The sequence below is a fragment of the Protopterus annectens genome, chromosome 1.part1, assembly GCF_019279795.1.
Source record: "Protopterus annectens isolate FY-2018-M chromosome 1.part1, PAN1.0, whole genome shotgun sequence".
NCBI lineage: Eukaryota > Metazoa > Chordata > Ceratodontiformes > Protopteridae > Protopterus > Protopterus annectens.
The window spans coordinates 781,471,222-781,495,838 of NC_056726.1; the positions used below are offsets into that span (position 1 = coordinate 781,471,222).

General features: G+C 43.4%; 1 protein-coding gene across 2 annotated transcripts in view; it reads left to right on the top strand.

The window, feature by feature from the left end:
• NOL6 (nucleolar protein 6) overlaps positions 1-24,617 on the top strand; it is a 1,772,660-nt gene that overhangs the window by 1,108,005 nt on the left and 640,038 nt on the right. The gene's annotated exons all lie outside the window — the stretch shown is intronic.

Genomic DNA, 24,617 nt, shown 5'->3' on the forward strand with positions numbered 1-24,617 from the left:
TGTGGCCGATGTAGGTTCTGTACTGTGTGCAATGTCGCCATGTACCCTACAGTAGCATTAGACTTTTGTATACTGGCCAGACGTAAGAGTCAGCTGGTGGCAGACTCCCTCGTGTTATGAATACTGCAATATATAGAAGAAAAAGACATCTGTGGTTATGGTAAAATTTTACACAATTATTCTTTCTCTCTCTCTCTTGTTTTTATTTCTACTGACCTTTGTCTGTCTTCACATTCACATTACAAGAGTGCATAGAAGGTTTCGGAGATTCAAATTAGAGGTTGCATTTCCTTTCCCTTTGACTTGTCTAGTGCAATCAAGGTACTTTACAAAGTGCTTGGCTGCAGTAATTACTTCTTAGAGGACCTAGCACACTCGTATATTCCTCCTCTTAGATGACTGACTGAATATGACAGCTTTGTAGCAGAGGTTCAGAAAGTGTTGCAGTTTTCTCTAACCTGTTTCATGACACTAAGGGTCTGTGTCTCCCTGTATCCTCCCCAGTTTCAACTCACCTGTACAAAATAGGTTTTGTTCCTAGGGGTATTGCTGGACATAGAGCAACAGAGTGTCTTTCTTTCTCTAGGCAAGATTCTGTTGTTAGCCAAATACCTCTTGAAAATCTCCCAGCAGAACAACATGGCAGCAAAGAAGTTCCTGGAGTGCTCTGGTCCATGGTTTCATACATACTGTGGGCCCTGCTAGCTGGATTGCACATGAGGCTGTTAAGTGCAAGGAACCTTTGTTTAATTTTCCATAAGCACATGATGCTTGGTGACTGTATACAAAGCCTCTGCAGTGTCCCATTCCCCTACTCCCTTGGGTTAGGAAGGAGTTGTTATGATGTTCCACTCACCAGGCTAAACAAGGAGAAAGTCACTGTCAGCTGCCTGTCAGGTGCCAGGATCCGCCACATAACGCATTCACTCAGGTCACTCCGCAGCAAGTACAAATATGACTCTGTCATTGTCCATGTTGGTATGAATGACCTGAGACGTACCTCCCTGGACTACATGAAAAGAGACATGGAGGAGCTTTCTGATCTTGTAACCCAGGCAGGTATGACCCTAGCCATGAGTAGCATCCTGCCATCACCCAGAATGGTACCACAGTACAAGGACAAAATGATGGACTTCAACAATTGGTTAAGCTTCTGGTGTCATTCTAAGGGGATCCAGTATCTGTCTGTCTGGGATGAGATGATCGACAAACCACGATGCTTTGCCAGAGATGGCCTGCACCTGTCGCCCTTGGATTCCAGATACTGGCTAAGGCTCTCGCCAGCCACTTGATTGAAAACATAGGGTCCCTGCTTCATCCCAACCTAACCGGATGACTTAACACTCAACCGAGTTAGGCATGTGTACTCAGAGGATTTGCTAAACATTGAGGTTAATCCGGAAATCATGGGATCATAGGATGTTGCTAGGCTAATGGCCCTGGGGTCTTACAAGCCTAGCCAGGAGTTTATCCCCAAAAAAGGAACCTCAGCACCTGTCACCCCTGTCAATGAAGGCAAAGGTGGAACCCCTGGGACAAATGTATGGTTTCCCATCCACTCATCAAGGTTGGGTTGGAAGAGGGTCAGTGAAGTACTCTGTTCGACATGTATGGGAAGTCTATTCCAGAGACAGGGCAGGGAGGACTGGGCAGCCTCTGGGAGATAAACCTGTTTCTCCAGCAGGTTATGTTGATGTCGCATATTAGATTTAGGCCCATCGAGCAGGTAATGCGTGAGGAGTTTGACTTACGGACATGGAGCATCTCTAGTAGGGCAGGGTCCAATATTGCCTTGTAGGCGAGGGACAGATCACCTCTGAGCAATTTGTATGATACTGAGTAGAGTGGTAGTGATTTAAGCCTGTCCTTCTAGGATAGGTGTTAGAGGCCATGGATCCTCTTTGTGAGGTATTTCTGTGGCCTTTCCAGTTGATGCAAGTATTTGGAGAGGTACATACCAAACGGGGCATTATACTCAATTATAGGTTTAATAAAGGAGTACAGAGAGGTAGTAACCTCTTTTTTTTCTGGATGCAATCCCTTTACTTGTGAGATGAACCACGTAAAAGGCTTTTCTGACCACCGCCGCCACATGATGGTCAAATGTGAGATTTTTGTCAACCCAAGTACCCAGGTCTCTCACCACAGGTTGTGTGCTTAGGGGGTTGCCGTTGATGTGGTAATCTGTAGGGGCCATGTTTTTGCTGAATGGTACGATAATACATGTTTTTTTTGCGTTTAACTTAAGGCCATAACTTTGGTACCAGTTATTTGTAGCTGTGAGACCCTCTTGCAGTATGTTAACATCAATTGAGGAGTCAGTGACAGCACCCAACTTACAGTAGTCTGCAAACTTGGTCAGCTACAGTCCCTTTGTCTTTGCCTGGACCTCTGAGAAGTGTATGCCAAACAGTAGGGGTCCCAGGACAGATCTCTGGGGAATACCGCTAGTGACAGGTCTGCAGTCAGAGGTGGCAACACCTATTTATGACCTTGTGGGTCCTATCTGTGAGCCAGTTGGCCACCCATCTGACTAGATAGGGATTAACACCAAGTTGTGTTAGCTTTTTGATGACGCCCGAGTGGGGGATTTTGTCAAAGGCCTTGGCTAGGTCAGGGTAAGCTGTATGTACTGACTGTCCCTCATCTCTTAAAAAACTCACTTAGCCGCCCTTTAAACGAGATGTTCTCACCTCCCTCAAGTATATTTTCTGGAAGACTGCGTTTTGGTGGCTTGTTACTTTGGCTAGGAGGACTTCAGAATTGCAAGCTGTTAAGTGCAAAGAATCTCTCTTGATTTTCCATAAGTGCATGAACACACTTAAGAACCAACCCTGTTTTCTTGCCTAAAGGAGAGATAGAACAGTCTGTAAATTAGGCCAGTTAACTTCCCTGTTCTTTCCAAATCCCCAAAACATGGTGGGGGGGGGGGCATTGTACTCTTTGGCTCTGCATAGGTAACTAAGATTTTATTTAGATGGAACTAAACATTAACTTTTTCATGTCCATAGTACAATTCCTATTCATGCCTGCTGTGCAGACTCTGTGATAAGTGTGTCCCTGTCATGCCTGCAGCCTTTATGAGCACTTTGTTTTTAAAATGTAACAGTTCTACTCAATTGAGTAGTTAGGGATGCACAGTCATGCTCTCCAAGTACCATGACTGTACATCTTCAACTGCATGAATTAAAAAGGAATTTCTGCCTTTGGAAAAAAAAAATGAAAACACATTTTCCACTTGCCTTATAATCATGGTGTTTGGTTGATCCCTCGTGCCTGTATAAATGCAATTCACATGTAGTTGCAGACACCAGAAAAAATTGCCATAATATGAAGTATCATGATGTGTTCGTACTTGCTGAAATAATTTTTTTTTGTGCAGAAAATGCCTTCTCTCTGCTTGCCACCTATGCTGTGCAGGCGTTTTGTGGCTGTTCCATTCGAAGCTGCATAGACGTGTGAAATAAGCACAAGGTTAGCCTTTCAGATCATGTGGTGTCTGTACATCTGAATGGAACTGATGGCATATGTTGTAACATTTCCGTTCCCATGTCCTTGTCATGTCCTGGTTGAAGTCTCATACAATTTGCATTAGGGATAAAGTCGGAGAAATAAAATCAGTTTGAGAAATCTCATGCAGTTCACATTAGCAGTAGAACAACTTTTTACTTATTACTCTGGTTTAATGGTAGCAGTAAAACTTGATGTTTCTATATTTTTTCTGATTTTATTGCTAGGCTGACCTTTATGTTGGTTTTGCTTTATTTCTCTTGTTTTACTGCCAGAGTGAACTATATTAGATACCCTGGCAGAAGTGGTTATTTTTACAAGTATGCTTAGTGTCTTATAAGCATACCTCTCAACTTCTTTGATCAAGAATTCTGGACAAAGCCACAAATTAGTGTGTAGGAAGATGCTTATGTGTGTATCACAACTCTCTGACGGCAGGAATGTGGAAAGTCTAATGCACAGTCATATGTATTATTCAGAATAACAAGTAACGATGTACAGAAAGCCCATGATAACATCAGAATTGAAAGCAATATGTATTTGTACCTAAAAGCGATGGGAAGCGGAGGTAAAGATGTTTCTAGTAAATGGAACAAAAGGGTAAAGGCATTGTTCATTGCAGACGAGCAGCATGCAGGCCAGAGCATAATGGAGATAACAGCCCACCAAACAGAACACTGCTGTTCTGAGCTAGACACAAATCTGAGTTATCAACTACTTTATTAGAAGAATGCTGAGGTGGTAAACTAGAAGACAGTTGAAGTTCTAGCCTCTGATTGCTTGTGAACATCACCCCGTGGGTTGTTTATAGTTTGTCAGTAAATATGAGGATGACATATGCATGTGAAACGGTCCTGGGTTTGAATCAAGACATATGGAGACTGAAATGTGCAGTCAGAACAGAAGGGGAGGATTTGGAATTTCATGGTGAATTTTTGGAGTAGACAAGTGCATTTGAGGTAAATGCAGATGTTTCAGGTGTACATAAGCAAAAGAGTGGCTATATCTGCTGGGTACAGGTGGGTTATTGCATGTGGAAGAAAGTCGTTTGCTTGATTTAATGTCTCTGGGGTTGAGCCTTTTGGAAAGAAATGCAATACCCCATCTCACTTTGCCAGCCTGTCTAGAGGCTTAGTTTTATTGCAGGATACTGTATTCACAGACACTGACACAGAGAAGCTTCCTATGTCCATTGTGCATATTGACTGGTATTTTGACTGTGCCTTTTCAGTGTAAAATAGGTCACTACCAAAAAACAATAAGGCTGAAGTGGACATGAGTGCATGCCTGGACAAGCTGAATAAATGAGTGGCTGCTGTTTTCTAACCCAGGAGGTGCTGAAATAAGTTACAATTTCCTCTGTGCCTAACCACAGATGTCCTTCCAATTCAGTGTTGCAGCATTCATTACACTAAGGATCCCCTCCCAAGGGTGGCCTGACGTCTGGCCAGTATGCCTTTAGGTTGCTTTAAAGTAAGACGTATGTCACATCTATGCTCCTTGCGCAGCGTAGGCATAAAGGTGACATCTGGACGTACCTTCCTCAGAACTTCGTTGCTGGCAGTCTGAATGCCATCTCTTGATCATCGTTCTGAGCACCCTTCCCATTGCTGGTTCACCAAGCTGTTGCAGATAAGTGCCCCATTGGGGTTATTATATCTTAACTTTTTTATACTTTATTGTTTCTGAGATTTCATGTTATCCAAGAAGGGAGATGCCAGTGTCACGAGCAGTGATTGTTCTGCCTTGGTGCTTCCCATGACCATATGTCCTGTTCAATCTGCCAGGCTTTTGTTCCCAAAACCTCCATAGTAGGCTCTCTTTTTTGGCTTTGTATCTGGAAAATCAACATCTTAAGCTTTTAGCTAAATACACCATGGAAGGAACCTCCTGTTCCGAGGGGCAGATGTCTGTGAAGAAGGCCAAGAAGTCTATGCCAGATTCCTCTGCTGTACCGCCTCCACTGGACGTCTCACCCGAGGCGATTGAAAGCCTGAAGGTTTGCCCAGCTCCATCATTCGATTCCTTGGCTGCAACTGTTTTAGAGGCTGGGGCGGGGATCTGACTTTAAGCACATCCTTGGAAGCCTTGCAGATGTCCGCATCAGATGCTGATGGCACACCAAGGCTGATTATTTCTAAGGGGCCTAGGAGTGTTCCTCAAATTTTAGTCAGGGAGGAAGTTCATACTACAGTTCTTAAATGCTGTCCAGGGTCAGAGCCTTCTACATTTCATAAGGCAGACGTCCCTTTAAAGAAAAAGCAGAAAACTAAGCATACTACTCCATCTCCTAAAGACCTGCAGAGTGAATGGCAAAATTTCACTCGGGGGTTGTTTAATGCTTTGATTGCTTTAAAACCTCCTTAGGGTGATGTTCTTCATGTTTCACTGTTGCAGTCATTACATTTGGTTAATCTGCTGGCAGGTTGCCCTCAGTCGGCCTGAATTCCAAAGTCTTGGGTCCTGCGTCGGTTGCTGTCTTCTCTTCCATGACATCAGGTCGTCAGTGGTATAAAACATGCAGCAGGCGCCATTTTCTTTAGTCTTTCTCGCCATGCGGTGTCCGAAGCAGAAGCATTTCACAAGTGCCGGTCAGCCGACTACTGAAATATTCTCGTTTGAGTTTCAGAACCGAAGTCTTCAATAAAGCTAAGTACCCCGTTGGGGAAACTTATTTTTCTTGCTTTTTACCGATGTCAGAAAAAGTTAATAATTGTATTACTTGTGGGAAGCAAATACCTCATAAGGATTTCCATTTATACTGTATTCCTTGCCTAGGCCCAGATCACAACGTGCCTGGCTGTCGGTTTTGTGCTAGATTTAACCAACGCACTATTAAGCGTCTGTATATTTTTGCATCTAAGTATTTTGGAAATGGATTTAACTACCCAGAGATGTCGTCTGATAGCAATCCGACTACCGGAGTACATAAAAAACGTAAAGAAAAGGACAGAGAAAGGCAGTCGAGATCCAAAACCGACGACGAAGCTTCTCCTAACCCAGTCGCCAGTTCGCCGGTACTCAGTGAGGCGCTTTCGCAGGCCTCTACCAACACCCATGTGAAGTCCAGCATTCCTGAAGATACTCAAAGTATTGGACCGACAGATGTATCTCCCTCGGATGGGTACAGAGCCGCTGAGCAGGCACCGGCTTCTGAGGGTGTATTCATACCTCAACATTTTTATATCAAACCGACGAAAGCTGCAAAACCAAAGGCAAAGACACCTTCTAAAACTAAAAGAATGACGCTTGAGCTACGTGCACAGACCTTTATGCCTAAAAAACAGATGATCAAAATGGCTGAAGACCTTATTACCCATCCCCCTCCAGATAAGAGGCCTAGGCAAGACACTGACTATGAATCTTCAGATCAGGTTTCTATTTCTTCTGATTCCTCTTCTGATCAGGAATTATCTTTACCTCCTTATGAGGATTCTGATGCTGAGGAGTCTATTCCATCTACATCTCTTCGTGAGGATTATTCATTTGGGGAAACCTTGCATACTTTGAGGGAGCATTTTCACTGGGAGAGTCAGGACTTCTCAGAATCAAAAAAGAGGCTCAGGGATTTCCTCCTTTTCCCTCAGCACAAGCCTTTAGCCATTCCCCCTGGGTTAGACATTGTGGATGATGTTTTTTCGGAGTCAAGCCTGACCCCTGACACTCTACCTTCGGTTCCCAGTATGCCTGACAGGTATTACAGGGTCCCTGACTCTCATAAATTTTTATGTAGAAACCCTGCTGCTGATCCTGAAACTCCAAAGGGAGTTAAGGCCTCAACAGCAAAAAACCCTACCCCCCTCCGGCAGAGAGTCAAGGGCGCTGGACAGATGGGGAAAAAAGGTTTATACATCTGCAACCTTGGCAATCAGGGCCTTAAACTGTCAATTTCATATGTTTAAGTACCAACAACATGTTATGGGATTGCTGAAACAGAAGATGATGTTGATTTCAGAATGTGCAGAAAATAAGGAATTGCAGGAATTATTGCATGCAGCTGAACAAGTTGGGAAGCATACTTTGCATTGTGGTTTTGATTCTTTACAGGCCTCCTGCAGGGCCGCAGTTACTGGATCTGTGATTAGGAGGCATGCCTGGTTAAAGGAGCAAAATTTGCCTGATCATGTTAAAGCTAAATTGCTAGATGCAACTTTACAGCATGATTCTCTGTTTGGTATTAAGGCCGTAGAGGTTTTATAGAAAATGGAAGACAAAGCTTAGTCTATGCAAACTGTTAAAGATTTCTTACAAGTGCAGCCACCTAGATTCAGTAGACACTGGCCTACAAAAAATTGGTCCTTTCCTGTGTCAGACAGAGCTCAAAGGGGCAAATCCAGATGCCCTAAGGGTTCCAGGTACCAGGCTCAAGACTCATACAGGTCAAAGCAATGGGGCACATCCACCTCCAAATCTGGAGGAGATAAAGCGCAAACCTACAGAAAGCAATCCCAATGACTTCCCTCTGCCTACACCAAGCACTTATCTTTTGGCAGCACCCATAGGGGGAAAATTAGCACTTTTTGCTCAAAATTGGCAGTTAATAACCCAGGATAAGTGGGTACTGAACATCGTGTCACATGGATACAGATTCCATTTCAACACACTGCCAATGGCAAATGGTTGGCCAAACCTGCCAAAAAAACAATGGGCAGAGGCACAGAAACAGGCTACGTCCCTCATGGATATGAGGGCCATTCAGACAGTACCAGAACAGGAAAAAGGACAAGGTTTTTACTCAAGACTGTTCTTGGTACCCAGAAAGGACAAGCCCTGGCGACCAATACTGGATTTATCGATTTTGAACACATACCTGGACATTCCAAAATTCAAAATGCTCACTTTGCAACAGCTTCTGCCCATGCTGGGCAAGAATGCTTGGCTGGTGACTTTAGGCTTAAAAGAGGCATACCTGCATGTCCCAATAAGACAGTCATGCAAAAGATACCTCAGATTCAAGACTGGCTTAATGCATTACCAATTCTCTGCACTGCCCTTTGGCTTATCTATTGCGCCCAGGGTCTTTACAAAGTGCCTGGCACCAGTAATTGCATTTTGCAGACAAAGAAGTATTCAAATATATCCTTACTTGGATGACTGTCTCATCCAAGCAGAGAACAAGGACACTCTTCTACGACACCTGGTGTTTGTGAAAAGGCTTCTAGCATGCCTAGGGTACACAATAAACGAAAATAAATCACAACTGGTACCCTCTCAAAAGATAACATTCCTGGGTGCAAGCTTGCTTACAACTGCCCAGATGGCTTACCTCACGCCAGGCAAACAAAGGCAACTGACTACTTACTTCAAACTGATGGCAACAAAAACCCAGTCTTCCACAAGACAAATTCTGCAGGCTCTGGGCTTCATGACATCCTGCATCCTACTAATTCCATATGCAAGACTGCATATGAGGAAACTTAAATGGTACCTAAAAAGTTTATGGAGTCAACACTCGCACAGTCTGGAAACAATGATTCCTCTTATCCCCTGCCTGCAACAGGAGTTTCTATGGTGGGCAAAGGCCTGTCAACAAAACATGGGACGGCCCTTCACTGTACCCCCTGCCAGCCAAACCTTAACAACAGACTCATCAGATTATGCCTGGGGGGCCCACATGGCATCAAGATGCATTCAGGGCATATGGGCACCAAATCAAATGCATCTACATATCAACCAGAAAGAGATGCTAGCTGTTGAAAATGCCCTAACAGCCTTCAAGGACTTACTTCATCCAGGACAACTACTGATAAAGACGGACAACACCACCATCATGTGGTATATAAACAAGCAAGGGGGCACATACTCATACCCCCTTTGCAGATTAGCCATGGCACTGTGGGACACAGCTTTGACCTACCAAATAAATCTTCAAGCTCAATTCCTGCCAGGAAAAACGAACACTCTGGCAGATGATTTAAGCAGAAACCTTATGGATTCTCATGAGTGGAAACTAAATCCACAAGTATTCAGCATGATAACAGAGAAATGGGGGAGCCCAGACATAGATCTATTTGCCTCTTCTCAAAATTATCAATTGAAAAGATTCTGCACAAGGACTTATCACAGACGAGCATGGAAAGTGGTCACCCTATCCTTCAGTTGGAAAAACCTGTCAGCTTACGCCTTCCCTCCTCTGCCTCTTCTACCCAAGGTCCTCCTAAAAGTCAGACAAGAGAAGCCAAAGATGATATTAATTGCCCCGGACTGGCCCCGCCAATACTGGTACCCAATCCTAAGGAACTTGTCTCAATACCCAGCTTGGACCTTGCCTCAAAGACCACAACTACTGTCCCAGCAAAACAATCAGATCCTGCACAATCAACAACAGACTCTGAACCTGGCAGCATGGCTAATCATGTAATCATATGAACGACACCTCTCAGTAAAGCTGTGATGGATGTCATTTTGGAAGCCAGAAGGCCTAGTACTAGAAAATCTTATGCTGACAAATGGAAGAGATTCTGTGCCTGGAATCAAGCACAAGGAACTGATACAGCAGAACCACATATTCCTTAGATATTACAATACTTAACTGAGATGCTTGACAAAGGCCCATCTTTCTCATCAATCAAAATCCATGCCTCTGCCATTTCGGCTCATTACAATACAGAGCCACCAATCTTTTCTCATCCTTGACTAAAGCAGTATCTTAGAGGAGCCAAAAACTTAAGGCCTCCAAGAAGATCACCATTACCTGCATGGGACCTCAGTTATGTGTTGGAAAAGCTCACCCTGCCTCCATTTGAACCAGCCGCTACCGCTAATATACAGTTCTTATCATGGAAGACAGCTCTGCTACTAGCAATTACTTCAGCAAGAAGAGTTTCAGAGCTACAGGCCCTCATGGCTGTAGAGCCTTTTATCATATTTTACTCAGACAGGGTGTCTCTGAGGACAAATCCTACTTTTATGCCTAAGGTGGTTTCCAGTGTGGCTCTTAACCAAACAATTCATCTGCCAACTTTTTATCCAAATCTGCAGAACAAAGGGGAGGGAACTCTGCATTCCTTGGACGTACACAGCTAAGATTCTACTTGAGCAGGACAAAAGCTCTAAGAAAAACTGAGCAATTACTAGTGTCATATGCTGCAGGATCAGAAGGAAAGGCTATCTCAAAGCAGACAATTTCAAGGTGGATAAGCCACTGCATCCGTTTCTGCTACTTACACCATGGTAAACCAGTGCCCAGTGGCATTAGGTCTCATTCCACCAGAGCTGCAGCTACTTCGGCAGCCTTTCTCAGAGGAGTACCAACCAAAGACATTCTAGAGGCTGCTACTTGGAGTTCTGTTCACACCTTTACAAAGCATTACCATTTGCCTCTCTAAGTCCAGGGCAGGCTTTGCCACTGCAGTGCTGCAGGGCCTTATAGCCGCACCTAATGCTGTTTAGCTCCAGCCTCCTAACCATAGCTTTGGGATTCTACCCAAATGTAATGACTGCAACAGTGAAACATGAAGAACATATTACAGTTGTGTACACTTACCATAAATGTAGATGTTCGAGTGTATTCACTGTTGCAGTCCAGGTTACCCTCCCGCCATCCCCCTGTCATTCTACAGTTTATCTTTCCTTCTGTATCTTCTACAACCTATGTGGTGTATTTGCGTGTAGATGAAGGTCAAGTTTATATTGATGCATGTATATAGATATATATAAATATATATATATATATATATATATATATATATATATATAAAATGCTACCTTTTTGGGGGCACCTGACATCGGGGGCAAGAAAAACTAAAGAAAATGGCGTCGGCTGCATGTTCTATACCCCTGACGACCTGACGTCATGGAAGAGAAGACAGCAACCGACGCAGGACCCAAGACCTTGGAATTCAGGCCGACTGAGGGTAACCTGCCAGCAGATTACCCAAATGTAATGACTACAACAGTGAATACACTCGAACATCTACATTTATGGTAAGTGTACACAACTGTACTTTTCTGTTCCAACTCCTCCTTGGTCCTCTACTCCCCTTAAATGACCCAGGGAACAGGATTCTTTTGAGGAGGAGGTGGATTCAGATGAGGAATCCCTTGCGAACTCCTCTCAGATTCCCTCTCCTTTGGATTATGGTTCTGTGAAAGAGGAATCTACTAGTCCTGATAGGGTCTATATTATGTTGCCGAAAGCTGTTTACAGCGAATACGGCAACATCGACCCATAAATAGCGAAAACCCACCAACGCAAATGGCCAGGTCAGTGATTTTTCCTAGGGAAAAAAATCGCTTGGCCATCGACGTGAAATTGCCCCTTTACCCCACTGTAGTACGATCTCGGAGTTGGTATATTTAGTTGGGGGGTGGAGGTACGGGGCACAGCCCCCCATTTTGTAGTAATTTATGTGGTGTGTTGTGTTGTGTTTGACTGGTCTGCCGATTTTTTTTTTTTTTTTTTTTTTTTCCCCTAGGAAAAAAATGCTGACCTGGCCATTCGCGTTAGTGGATTTTCGCAGTGTTGCCATTTTCGCTGTAAGCAGCTTTTGGCAACATAATATAGACCCATCCTGATACTCCTTTTGAGGAAATTGTTTTTGGCGGTACGGTTTCTAGAATGAAGGACTTTTTTTTAAATAGGATTGTGCTAAGGTTTCTTATATGCAGAAAAGGTATCATGGGGTCCTGCATATGGACTTTCGCAGGCCTTCCGCTGTACATCCTGTTCTAGCTCCATTATTGGATGCCTTTTTTAATGCTTCTAAAGCTCCTGACTTCCAGCCCCCTGCTCCCAAGAAGCCTGATAGTTTTTATAGCGTGCCTGAGGACTGGACTGTAAATTTCTTTATAAGTGCCCTTTGGCTGACCGCTGATGTCTGTGGCCTCTGACAAGCCAACTCAGTTGCTTCTTTTTCCAGAGTTATTGTCTTCTGTCAAAGATAATAGAACTATAGAAAGGTTGAAGAAATAGGTTTGTACCTCTGCTACTTTAGCTTTTAGGGCTATCAGTTATTAGACCCATATGTCTAGGTATATGTTGGCTCTTCTTTCCCAGGCCTGTCAGGTAATTTCTGAAGTTCCAGACTCTGAAGGGAAGACTTCTGCCCTTTCCTTGTTAGGGACTTCCTCTCAGGTGGCTCGTCATTCCATTAAGTGTAGTTATGATGCAGCAGATGCTTCCTCTAGGGCTGCTACCTTTGGGTGTCTGATAAGGAGATATTGTTGGCTTTGGCTTCACCCTTTGCCTGATGATATTAAGGTTAAGTTGATGAATTTTCCTCTGGATAATAAACACTTGTTTGGCGAAGCTGCTGCTAATTTGTTTGTCACTTCAGGATAAGGGTAAGGCTTTACAGAAACAAACATGTTTTTGTTTCTCCTGTATGTAAGTTTCAGAGAAATTACCGCAATAAGGCCGCCTTTGTTCGTAGGCAGTCTTGCCCTCCCCCAAAGGCAAGAAAGGTGAGAAGCATGCTCCTCCTGCTAAAGCTACTCAGACTTCTGCGCCCTGTAAGTCTCCTTTTTCTGATAAACCAGATGCTGTCTATCCTATTCTTCCAAGCCGCATTCCTCTTTCTCTTTGTCTTTCTCTGTCTCTCCTGGTTTAAAGATTACTCAGGACTCCTGTCCATTATTCACCAAGGGTATTTCCTGATCAGGAAATCTCTTTCCCCTTTTATGGGAATTCTTCAGCCCCCTCAGGAACAGCTTTCCTTCTTTCCAGGAGTGCTTCAGGATGTCTTGACTCAGGGTACTATTCAAGAAGTTCTAGTTTCCCAAAGGGGGAGAGAATTTATTCCGCAATGTTCCTAGTACCCAAGAAAGATGGTATTTGGAGACCAATTTTAGTTCTCTCTAATTTAAGTACATTTCTGAAGGTTCTCTCTTTTCGAATGTTGCCCCTTCAGACTTTGTTCACTCTTTTGCGTTCTCAGGTTTACATGGTGTGTCTGGATCTCATGGAAGCTTATCTCCATATCCCAATTCATCCCCTTTTCAGGAAGTTTTTGTATTTCTCTGTTGCTTCCTGGCATTTTCATTTCTCTTCTTTGCCTTTTGGCCTTTTTACTGCCCCCAAGGGTATTCACCAGATGCCTCATTCCTGTAATTGTTTTTTGCAGGCTAAAGGGGATCCAAATCTTTCCCTACTTGGATGACCTCCTGTTTCAACCATCCTGTCCAGAGACCTTGTTGAAAAATCTTCACTTTGCAATCTCCCTTCTGCAGAGCCTGAAGTTTACTATAAATCTCAAAAAGTCCTTTCTGACTCCTTCTCAGGATTGTCTTTCTGGGCTACAGGATCCAGACTGTTCTGTGCTGGCATTCCTGCCTCCTCTCCAAGCCCCTAACTCTGAATTTGATATTGTCCGCTTAATTTCATTATCCTGTATGTTACTGTTCTGACCCTCGGACCAACTGGTTGTCTTCTTCCAGTTTGAGACTCCTGAATTGAGCTCCTCCTCCCTACCCGCAATGCCCCACTCCCCCAGAATAACACAAATCTCATTTGCTGTGCTTTGAGTTTGCATCAAGTTCCTCGCTCTTGAGTTTCTCCATTTACAAGTGAATTGTAACTTATTTCTTGTTCTCTCTACCCTTTTCACTTTACTTATCTGATTCTTTGACACTTTCTGTCTAGTTTTTCGCTTTTGTATCCATCAGGTCTTTTCTTAAAAACAAAAGTTCCCTTCTTTTCTGTCCTTTCTCTTCCTTTCCTTGCCCTTATGGCTGACTAAAAACCTTTAGGTTTTAAAAAGTGCACTTCCTGTGGGCAGAAAATTCCTCTGTCTGACGCCCACCGGGAGTGTGTGTACTGCTTGGGGCCTAACCATTTGGAAGCCCCTTGCGATATTAGTAAGGCTTTCCATCCTTTGGCTCTGGTGGATAGGAGGAGCAAACTGATTTTAAAAGGTTTGTTCCCTCTTTCCTCCACCTCAGGGATGCCTTCTATGTCAGGGGCTCAACCCCCACCTAAAAAGCCCAGGGACTCCTGGGAGTCCAGGAGACTTTCTTCTGCATGATCCTCCTCTGAACTGCCTAGGAAAAAGGCAAAGTCTTTGGAACCGACTCGCACAGATCAGAGTTTGGTTGCGACTGCCTCTCCTCTGCCCTGGTCATTCTGTGCTCCTCCAAGTCCGAGTGATGTTCCCATGGCATTTCCTCCTACAGTTTCGGTGCCAGGGTCAGCTCTGCCAGCATATGCAAGGAGGTCTGTGTCTCGTTCCCCTTGGAGATCCTCCAGACTTCCAGCCACCACTTCTTCTGGGTCTTCCTGAAGTCTGACCTGCAAGGACATCAGCATGCTCATGAAGCAATTTCTCGAGACACCGATCCAGATGGGGCTTGTGTCTGCATGTAGATCCATGAAAGTTTCCCTGTTCCAGCTAGTAACCCCTTCCCTGATTTGACCCTTGGTTTTGGAGACATTGGTTCCGTTTGTTCCCAGTGCCGGGGTGTCGGAGCCAATAGAGCTATCCTCTTCACCTCCAACTTTCTCCCAGACCTTCTTGACTCCATTGGCTTCGGTTCTGAGTGTGTCTCAAAGCCATAGTGTCAAAGTCAGTTCCAGGGGGTTGACCTCAACTCCGGAGATTTCGGAGCCTTCTCTTCCCCTTGGAGTCTTGGCCTTTGACAGCTCAGGTCCGACTTATTAGGTGTCTATTCTGGTGGTCTCTGCTCTGGTGTGACAGTTCCAGGTGGTTCGGAACCCTTCTGCATTTGAGGTCCTGGAGAGGGTTCTCTCTATTCCTAGGAGACCCTCAGCACTTACTTCTGTGGGAACATCCCCTCCTCATACTTGTCTGAGGTCTCTGAGCTGCTTCCTGGACAGCCAGTCTTGGAAAGCCTCCACACCTTTTCCTCGGTGGACACCCAGGCTTTTTCCAACTCCTCCCCGGAACACCCCCCCAGGAGGACCCTTCAAAGAGATCATGTAAAAGTAGGCACATGGATTCCCATACAGGAATCTCTCACTATGGATATTGATTCTGATGAAGGTGAATGGTCTCCCAAATCACCACCCGATGCGGTCTCCTTCAGCAACATTCTTGAAATCCTTCACCAGAGGGGTGCTTGGTCTGCCCAAAACCCTTCCCTGGAGGAATCGGTACTGTGGGAGCCTTTCGGGTCCAGCCCATTTACTACCTGGGTATACCCCCGGCTGATCTGCCTAGCCATCTGTTGGTGTCAAGGGCTTGTAAGGAACCAGATACAGTGGAACCTATCCCCAAACATGCAGACAAGATTTTGAGTGCCCTGTTTATAAATCTTTCTGGACCAAAGAAAACCCGCAACCACCAAGAAGGAGCTGGCTCAGGAAACTCCTCTGTACACCCCGTGAGTAGAGAATCCTGGGCATTGGAAAGGTTTGGCAAAAGAGTCTACTCCTCGTTTACCTTTGCTGTTAGGGCATTGAACTATTTGTCACATTTTACCAGACTACAAAGGGACTTAGTCAAGGAACTTTCTAGCTCAGTCCCAGGGTCCATGTCTATCAAGGAACAGGAGTCCTTTTCCTTCAGGCTGCCCACCGTACACTCTAGCCAATAAATCCATGAGATTAATCTGTAATGCTGCAGAGGCTACCTCAAGGGCGGCCAGTTCCGGCATTGCCATAGGGCACCACACCTGGAGGAGACTGTGCAGTTTTGCAGAAGCTTTCAAACAGTTCTTTATTAATGCCTTCTTTGATGGGTCCACCTTGTTTGGACCCATGGTATGTAACACTTTATCCCAGAGAAGGATGGTAAGACCCTGTCTGCCATCGGAATCCATTTTTCTACTCCACAACAGACCTTCTCCAGGAACCAGCATGGAAGTAAGAAGACATGGTTTTAGAAGTTGCAGGGTCCTTTCCAGGACACTGAAGGAGACCCTCCCCGGCAGAAGGAGATATAGTTAGAACGGGAAACACCGCCCACATGGCCAAGGGAGTCTGTAAAATCAGGGGTCACGGGAAACTTTGCAGAACAAGCCTTTCCAGTGATCCTGAACTGTTGCCCAACTGCTGTCCTCTGGAAGCATTCGGGGGAGCGTTTCTCCTTGCACCCAGAACCCTGGGAAGCCGTCACAGACAACAAATGTGTGCTAAGGATTGTATCCAGAGGATACTTCATTCCCTTTTCTGAAACTCCCAAATGACAATTTCGCCTCCTAGATGTTCCACCCAATCAGAGGGAGGACGCAGCCCAGGAAGTTAAAAAATGTGCTGAAAAAAAAGTCATCCATATTCTTTTTACTGCCCAAGAAAACAGGGACATGTGACCTATCTTTGGATCTGACCTCTCTGAACAAGTCGGTGAAACACATGAAGTTCAGAATGGTCACTATTCAGTCCATCTTATCTCTTCTGAAGATGGGTGGTTGGATGTGCTGTGTAGACCTCAAGAATGCGTGCTACCATATCAAAATGGACAGACACTCCAGGCGTTTTCTGTGTTTCAGGGTGGGAGCCAGCCAGTACCTGTTAAGGGCACTTCCATTTGGTCTTACTGCAGCCCCCCAGGGTGTTCACCAGATATCAGTAGTTGCAGCTCATCTGCGACTGCAGAGTTATCAGATATTTCCATATCTGGGTGACGGGCTTTTAACTGCTCCAACCAGGCATTTACTCCTTCAAACCAGGGATTTATTTCTCAAGTTGGCCATAACTCTGGGGATAACCGTCAACATACAGAAGTCGCAGTTAAACCAGGTACATGCCATAGATTTCATAGGGGCCCTCTTGGACGCAAGAACATCCTATGCTTACCTCACGATGGACAGGGTAACAAACTTGAAATTTTAAATCAGTCAGATTTTGACCATTCCAAAGCCCTCAGCTTCTCTAGTTCTCAAGGCGCTAGGCTCAATGGCGGCCACTATAACACTTCTGCACATGGAAAATTTGCGCATGCAGATATTACAATGGACCGTAGCAATTCAATGGTCACTGCTCAGAAATCCTTTGAATTTTGCCATCAGTCTGTCTCGTGTGTGAATGGAGTCTACGTTGTTGGCTTCACTCCGCAGAAATTACTCAAGGATGCCCATTCATTCTTCCTTCCCCAAACGCCATGATGGCCACAGACACCTCAGAGTTTGGGTGGGTGAGGGCATTGTTTGGGCCGGAGTCCAAGGCATGTGGATACCTCAGGAGACGAAGATGCATATCAATGTACTCAAGATGAGAGTAGTTCTTTTAGAGTTGCAAGAACTATACACCTTTCTACCTCTGGGGACTGTTGTAATCCAAACAGACAATATGTCAGTGATTTGGTACATCAACAAACAGGGAAGGACCAGGTCTTGCTCCCTATGTTGAGATGCAATGAGAGTGTGGCAGTGGTTGATTTCTACGAACCACTTTCCGGTAGCGGTGCACATTCTGGGGGAGTCCAACATATTCGCTGACAGGCTCAGCCGAGTCTTGTTGATGCCTCATGAGTGGTCCCTGAATGGCAGATGCGATCTTCCAGAAATGGGGTCATTCTTGCTGCAATCTCTTTGCATCCCCTTTCAGCAACAAATTCAGCAGGTTTTTTGCCTTGATTACTCCTTAGGGACAGTCCCCCGGGGACACTGTTCATGCTTGGCCCTCTGGTCTGCTCTATACCTTTCCTCCTCTATCATTGATTCCCAAGTTCCTACAGAAAGCTGTCAGGTTGTGAAGCAAAGTAATCCTCATTGCCCCTTTTTGGCCTCGACAAACCTGGTTCACCTTCCTTTGGCCTCACCTGGTTTGCCCCAGTGACATTGGATTTGAGTCCAGAACTGCTCACTCATCCATTGGGGCATCCACATCCTGATATTCAGGGCCTGAAATTAACCACATGCTTTTTACACTTTGATGATGGCAAGATCTCTGAGGCTATCTTGCCCCAATCGAGAAGTTTTGATTTCCCCTGATAGGTCTTCCACACATAAAATTTACAAAATCAAATGGAAGAGATTTTCCCTTTGAGCTGAACAAAAACAGATTGATCCCTTTACAGCCCAGTGGCAGTCGTGCTAGATTTTTTTGTCTTCCCTTTTCAAGGATGGTGCTAGTTACTCTGCTGTCAAAGTGCAGCCGGCTGCTATGTCCAGTTTTCACATGGGTTTTGATTCCTTATCTCTTGCTTCTTCTAAACTGTGTAAACCTTTTCTAAGGGGCACATTCTTGCTCCAGCCACTGAAAGTTCCTACCCCCCCCCCGTACCCCTGGGATTTAACTATGAATTTACAGACTTTGGTCCGTCCCCCTTTCGACCCTTCAGCTGTGGTGGATTTGAAATTTCTCTGCTGGAAGACTGTTTTTAGTAACTATTACTCTGGCCAGAAGAGTGTCTGAACTCCAAGCCCTTTTGGCAAGATTTCTATATTTGATTTTCCACAAGGACAGAGTGACCCTGCATACCAATAGTCCTTTTTTTTTTTACCCAAGGTGGCTAAAGAGAGTAACATTAATCAGTCTATCGATCTTCCGGTCTTTTTTCCTGATTATCAAAATAAGGGGGAATACACTTTGCATTTGCTTGATGTACACAGACAGCTTTGTTTTTATATACATAGAGCCAAGCCCTTGATGAAGTCTGATCAGATGTTTGTCTCCTTTTTGAATGCAGAGAGAGGTAGAGCAGTTACTAAAGTTATGCTAGTGAGATAGTTGAAAGACTGCATTACCTTTATCTACTCTTTCAAGGGTATTCCTTTACCAGGGAAAATAAAGGCCCATTCTACAAGGTTGATGGCTATCTCGCAGGCCTTTTGGTGTAGAGTTTGAATTGAAGATGTTTGTGCTGCTGCCACTTGGTCAAATCCCCACACTTTTGTTACGCATTACAAATTGGACATCATGTCCAGCAGAAGAAATGGCTTTAGTTCTGCTGTACTCAGGAACATCCTTCCTTGGTGGCCACCCTAGATTATAGTAGCTGGGGACACTGTCCCATAGGTTAATAAAATGAAGTGGACAACATCAGATAAATAAGTTAATATTCTTACCATAACGTTACATCTGTGTTGTCCATCTTCATTAACCTCACCTTTCTCCTATCCAAGCCTTTGGGAAGCCTGGTAGAATTGGTAAGGAATCTCTTTTCTCCTTCAGTTGAACTCCTGATGTTCTTTTTGTTATATACAAACATATTTGATCTGTGTGTTATTTTAGAGTAGTATAATGTTTGTTAGCTATTTTGCCTTGTTTCTGGCAAACTCGATCTGAGGTATTCTGGTGGAGTGAGGACTATGGGTATGGAGGAGGAGCTCAAGTCAGGAGTCTTGAACTTGGAAGTAGAAGGACGGTCATTTCTGAGGGTCAGAACCGTAACCCACAGTTTAATGGAAATGAAGATGGCCAACACATATGGAACGTTATGGTAAGAACATAATTTCTTTTTTCCTCTTTTCAGTCCCTTCTTCCTCTGACCTCTGTAACAGCAAGGAAATTTCTGAGAGCTCTGGGGTTCATGGCTTCCACTATTCCTGTGCTGCTTTTTGCCTAATCCACATGAAAAAGCTTCATTAGTTTTTTTTGGTTTCAGCATTCTCATCCCCTCGATTTCTTAGTTCCTCTTCTCCCTTTTCTCAAGCAGGAACTTCAGTGGTGGATTCAGCAGTTGACTTGTCAATTCAGGGCTCCCTTTTCAGGTACCTCTTCCCTCTCAGGAGCTGTTCACAGATGCCTCAGATGTGAGATGGGGAGCAACTTTCTGCTCCTTAAAGGTTCAGCGAGTCTGGTTGCCTCTACAACAGAAATACCTCATCTAAGTCAAGGATATGAGAGCTTTTCTGCTAGCTCTTCCAGGCCTTTCATCCTCTTTTCTCCCCAGGACCTCTGAAGGTGTTTACCGACAATACCACAGTGATGTGGTATGTTAACAAATGGGGTGGGGGGGGGTGCAACATCTCATCATCTTTGTCAGTTGGCAGTCCTAGTGTGGGAACTAGCTATCCAGTTCTGAGTGATTCTTCAGGGAGAATACATTCCTTCAGGTCAAAGCATTGTGGCAGATTCTCTGAGCAGGTCCATAACTCAATCTCACGAATGGATGCTTCACAGTGATGTGTTTCTGGAGGGTCTCTTTTCAGCCATCAAATTAATATTGCATCGCACAGCTGAATATCAAACGTTAGACATCGAAGTTTACTTTTACTGAACATGCAAATCTTCAAAAAGAAATGCATCAAATGGCAATAGTTGGCCAACGTAAATGAACCGCGACCTATTACTTACCGGTAATGTAGCTATAACAGAACCTGCCCTTTCCTCAATTTAGTGTGACTTTGGAGTTGGTATATATAATTAGTGGGCGGTACAGAAGGATTTGGTTAACACCAGACCCCGCACCCCCTCCCCCGCTAATTATATATACCAACTCTGAGATCACAGGAGGTGTGAGGAGTGCAAGGGATGTTGCCTGCTTGCAGAAAAGCTGTTTTTTTTAATCCTTTGTGGGTCTATAATTTTTGTTTCATTGCTGTTTATCACTTGTTTATCAATGTTTAGGATGATAGAGGAGAATACTTTCAGGACATAGAATGCAGTGAATATCAACATCAGAAAAGATAGACTCAAAAAGTTTGACACTCAAAATATTGAGTGGCTTTTTGTAGCAGTTGTGTGAGCTTGAGATAGAATGAGGACAGTTTTTTTTGCCCTTTCCCCACAAGGGTACAGTCTCAGAGTTATGTGTAATAAGCAGGGGATTTGAGAGTCCCAGTGACCCCTTGACACAATTTTGGTAGTTGGCAAGTAAAGTAGTTTGAATTGTTTTTATTTATTTTATTTATTTATTTGCATTTGGTTAACCAGGATAGTCTATTGGGCCAATAAGAACCCGTTTTCAATGGAGTCCTGGGGGAAAAAGCTCCAAAACAAAGGTTACAAAAAGATTACAGCAGTTTACAATTTCAATCATTTGTAGGTTCAAGACAAAGCTCTAAAACAACGGTCACAAAAAGATTACAGCAGTTTACAATTTCAGTCATTTGTGGGTTCAAGACAAAATAAAGATTAAGCAGTTACAATGCAATTTCTAGGTTTCATTTTGTAGAAAACCAAGATTTAAGCAGGTGCAATAAAAATGTTTAGGTTAAATTGTGTAGAAAAACAAAGCATTGCTTTAGTAACTATATAGTTTCTTGAGTGGAATAGTAGGATTTGAGGAATTATAAGAGGTTATTTACAGTTGGCTTATTATTTGGTGTCTGGTAATATATGATACAGTTGCCTGTAGGAAGTGGGAGAATAGGCTATGAGGGGTGGGAGCAGGAGCATTCCCACGAGGATGTTAGATTTTTGTTCAAAATTATGAATATACATCATATTAGTATTTATTTTAATAACATGAAGCAGGAGTTGTTTATATACCACATCATGCCATTGACTATCTACTTGGAAACCTTGTGGGGTAGCATTTCACAGGCCAGTAAGCACGTAGGTCAGCAATGGCACCAGAACCAGTCTGTGTAGTCAGTATATGAAGTACTGTGACTTGTTTTCATTCAACATTATGAATAACAGTGTATTGTTTCTGTTAATAACTTGAATCTGTAGGAGTTTACTACTTTGTGGCATCAAATAAAATGGTATATAATTTTGGAGAATTCTGCACTGATGGCTGATAGTAATCTGATAGTTGATTACTATTGCTTGTTACATGTTTATTCTTTAACTGTTAATAAAATATGCATAAATGTATTTGTTAATATCTTAAGCAGAGTCCTCTTTGAAGCATTATGAAACATTTTGGAGGCCCTTTAAGACCATAAGTTTAGGAATTTCTCTAGACAGAAATTAGATGGTCATTAGTTAAGTTACTGTGATATGTTTTCATTCCAAGTTATGAATATGTATGATATTAATACCTGTATTACTACTTTGGCCCACAAAGAATTAGTTTTATGTCATAGTATTAAGTGAAAGCAAACAATGTTGGGATACTTCTCACTGCTACCTGATGTCTAACCGCTACCACCTTGCAGCTATTTATACATGTACAGCAGTAAATATATTGTTTATGCATTTGTGTAAATTTCTCGGTCAGACGAGCTTGATGAAACAGCATTTTAGGTGACAGTTCACGCAGGTCAGGAATGTCTGCTGACTCATATGCAGTGTTCATTAAGCACGAAAGTGTGATTTCTTTGTATGTCAAATTATGAATTTGTGCCATATTAATATTTTGGTTAATAACTTGACCCAGATAGTACTACATGATATCAAATAAAAGCTTACACAATGCTGCAGATTTTGTCACTCCCGATTTGGAGGCGTTTATATTTTCCTAGAAGACTATTCATAAATATTGTATTTCTGTAAATATCTGAGGCATTGTGTACCAGGACACATTGTGAAACAGCATTTCACATGCCCACTGACCAGAGATATCAATAATAGCTCGTCAGACAAATGGGGTACTTGGTATCAGAGAAAATGTGAGTTGTTTTCTGGAAATATTTTGAATATATAGCATAGGTTAGTAATTATACTAATAACTTAAACCAGAAAGCATGCATATATTACTCCATGGTATCAAATGAAAACATACACAATGATGGAAAAAACTAATTTGTGTCTAATTAGCACCTTTTTAAAGATCTTTTTTTATTTGACAGTTAAGTATGCAGGCAAATTATAGTTATGCAGATATGTCAAAAAATGGAGTGACAGTTTTAAAACTGCTTTGCCCCAAATTGAAGATCACATCTCTAGCAACTATGGTTAACAATATTATTAGTAACAGTTTGTATGTGTAGTAACATTTTTGTATTATCTAATTACTTATTCAATGTCAAATCAGTATTGTATCCAACATATTAATATCACAATCATGAAAAGGTGTATAGACTGAAGAACTTTCATATTTTAGCTTGCTTTGTAAATTTTACGGGACTTGAAATGCATACATTTGTTCATAGATAGGTTGCAAATCTGCATTCTTAGGACTTTAACTCAGGTGAAAGCTGTCTAGCCCAGGATATCTGTAGATATCAGGTGGTATGAAATTCTATGCACACTAGATATTAATGGTTTTAGAAAGTCAGGCAAGACTGTTAATTTCCTTTCCCAAGGGCAGGAAGGGGAATCCTGTCAACAAATAAGATTGTATGTAAAGGGCTACTAGTTCATTGTATTTGGTTGTTTTGACTCTATATGGAAAGAATGTACCTGAACATGTTAAGGCCACTGCAACCACTAAGGCCTTTCTCAAGGGTGGAAACAATTCATCTTGGAAGCAACTACCTCTTCTTTAGTCCACACTTTTTCTGTGTTCTACAACCTACAGCCTTGGGTTTGCATCCAGACCCAGGGTAAGTTTTGTTATAGTCATACAGAGTCTAGTTCATGGGTGTGTACTAGGCTAATGGCCCTGGAGCCTTTACAAGCCTAGCCCATGGGATTACCCTGGCATCGTGCCACCCGATCTTAGTTCCCAGTGCCTCTGTCAAGTAGAGCCGCTGGAGTGATCCCTCGGTTGAATTTTCTATTTCCCATCCACTCATCAAGATTTCTTTTGAAAAAGGCCAATGAGGTGCTCTGCTTGACATGTATGGGAAGTCGATTCCATAGCATGGGCAGTCTCTGGGTTACAAACCTGTCCTTCCAGCTTGTTCTGTTGATTGTGGTAATGAGGTTGAGGTCTCTGGAGCGTGTAATGCGGAGGGATTGGGATTTCTTTAGATGTAGCACATCCCTTAGTATCAGCCATTTTCTGGCCCGTGTGCTCTGGGAGTTGTCCCAGAAGTCATGGCTACAACAGTGAATATTATGATAAACATATTACAGTTGTGTTGATTGTAGATGTTTGAGCATATTCACTGTTGCAGTCCTAACTTCCTCTCACCAACTTCTCTGTTTACCTTTAGTTGAACATTTCCTAGGTTTGGGGCAGATACCCTATTCACCTTTCCCTCCACTTTCGCTCTCTACCCTCTACAAGGCACCCTCCTTCCTTCAGGGCTGCCTTGGCATCCAGAGAAGCAGCTTGCAGGCTTGTGGTTGGAACTTCACTTTTCCCAAGGAATGACACCCCTAAGGCGCATTGCACTCTGGAATCTCTGCTACATCAACATTATCTAGCTAAGGCAAGAAAGAACTGAGGATGTCATTGGCTGACATCTCTCATATCACAAACATCCTGACATCTGAGTGGGGAGGGAGTCTGCCAGTGCCAGTAGGGAGTATGATAGAGCTCTGAATA